At 43.0% G+C, this 2,297-nt stretch overlaps 1 pseudogene; it reads left to right on the forward strand.

The window, feature by feature from the left end:
- The first annotated feature begins 495 nt into the window (after nucleotides 1–495).
- On the forward strand, nucleotides 496–661 carry LOC123391813 (annotated as a pseudogene).
- The last annotated feature ends 1,636 nt before the right edge of the window (nucleotides 662–2,297 follow it).

Consider the following 2,297-nt stretch of genomic DNA (forward strand, 5'->3'; position numbering starts at 1 on the left):
AACATAATAAAAATTGCAGAACAGTATAGATGTCCAGCCCATTACATTTTTGTGAGTATAAAAATACTGATGTTATGGGATGCCTAGGTGGCTCAGCCAGATAAGTGGCTGCCTTTGGCTCAGGTCATGATCCTGGGATCGAGTCCCACATCAGGCTCCTTGCTCAGCGGGGAGCTGGCTCCCTCTGCCTGCCACTCCCCCTGCTTGTGCTCAGTCTCTCTCTGATTTAAAAATAAATAAAATAATTTAAAAAAACTACAAACAAAGCAAAACAAAACAAACATATTGATGTTATTTACTAGGAGAGGCCAGCTGGGTCCTGCAGCGGCATCTGGGTGCAGAAGGCTCTGATCTCCCCTGCGTGGAGAATGCACACTCCTCAGTGCGATCGTTATTTGAATCCATTAACTCTGCTAGCCAATATAAAAACAAATCATGGAGAGCCAGGTAATAAAGATAGAGAAGAGATGAAAATGAAATAAAAGGTTTAGAAAGAGCTTTGCGCAGTGGCAGTATCGTAGCCAATGAGGTTTATCCGAGGCGCGATTATTGCTAATTGAAAAGGTTTAGAAAGATAAACATTGATGTCAACAGCTGGGCAGGTGGTCCATGGGGCTGCTTTGGGCTGATTCCTCAATCTCTACTTCCCCTTGTTTCCAAGCGCTTCCCTGTACTGCAGAGGCTACGAAGCAAAAAACTACAGTTCTGAGACTCCTTTGCAGCTAGAATTCAGAATGCAGATTAGGCAGTGCCAAGTAGCATTGTGGGATTTGAAAGGCGGGCGTGGGGCAGGAGCCCTCTTCCTGCCGCTTTGGGTGTTTCTCTGCTGCCAAGTCATGTCAAGGAGACACAAGGTTTTCTGGCAACAGTGCTCCCGGGACCACTCCCTCCCTGGCTTCTCGGGTGTTGAAAGGGGGTTGTGTTGGTCAGTAGGCCGTTTCTAGTTTCTTCCTGGATTCCATCTATTGGAGTGTGCTTTGAAGCTCAATAATTTACATTCTGAGGTTCATTCCAGCCCTTCCCAACATTTTGTAAGTACCCAATATCCTCTAATAAGCCTCTTCCTGTTTAAAATACCTAAGGTCATTTCTATTTCTTTGTTTCGGTTATTTTACTGCTATATGACAAACCACCCAAAATTTGGTGGTTTAAAATGGCAACAATCATTTATTTGGCTCACAAATCTGTGATTCTGTCTGGGCTGGGCAGAGAAAGCTCATCTCTGTTCCACACCTTACAAATTGGAGGCCCTCGCCTGAAGGCTGGACGTCTGCGTACCGGAGGGTGAATGGATGCTGGCTGTTAGCTGAGCTGCTTGCCTTCCCAGCCATGTGGGCCTCTCGCCACTGCAGAGTGGCTGCATTCCAAGGTAGAGGTCGTGTCTGTGTGTGTGGGATCATCTTTATTACTTACCTCCAGGAGTCCCATAACATGGCTTCTACTATACTACGATAGACAGTCACAAAGACTTACCCAGGTTCAAGGCAACCGGACTTAGATGCCTCCTCTTGAGGGAAGAGCGGCAAAGTTCTGGAAGAGCATGTGGGATGAAAATATTGTGGCCTTTTTTAGGAAGTACAATCTGCCACATTCCTGCTCTGAAACATAATTGATACAGTTAATAATAGCTTTTTTAAAAAAGCCTTAAGAATAAAACATTGAGCTAAAACTAAATGCAATAGAAAGTATTAAATCTGTAAATATCTAAACAAGCAATTTTTTAAGGGAATATATAAAAAAATAAAGAAAAGGCAGTAAAAATTCAAAAGTGTGACTAGAAAAGCCACAATGTAGAAGCAAACAATTTTCGAAAGAATGAAGTTTAATACCTGGGATGTGAAGGTAAGGGGAAGTAATAGAAGGTAGAATGAGAAGGCTGAAAATTAGAAAAAGGAGCAATAAAATAAGGAAAAGGATAGAAAAAGAAGAATTAAAATAGCCCACATCAAGACAGCAAAATATGTTTAAATAGCACAGACACAAAAGCCTATTACATTAAATATATCTTTGTTAAAATGAGGAGAAAAAAAATAGTGACTGGAGGTCAGTGCAAGGAGAGTTCTGGCCCTCGCCAGAAGGAGTCTCTCTTCAAAGTCCCTGTGCAACCAGAATTAGCTTCCAGGGCTGGCGCTGGTAATCGGGCCACATCCCGGCTTTGGAGGTCTAATCTCTTTGGCCAATCTCTGTCTCTCTCTCTGTCTCTCTCTCAGTAGGTCTCTCTTAATGATCTTCTCCATGCTAATTTCAGACTTCTGTCAAAGCAAATCTTTTTGGACTTGGCTGCCTATATCCAGGTC

Source organism: Mustela putorius, unplaced genomic scaffold (assembly GCF_011764305.1).
Source record: "Mustela putorius furo isolate JIRA1106 unplaced genomic scaffold, ASM1176430v1.1 tig00000281_pilon_pilon_pilon, whole genome shotgun sequence".
Taxonomy (NCBI): Eukaryota; Metazoa; Chordata; class Mammalia; order Carnivora; family Mustelidae; genus Mustela; species Mustela putorius.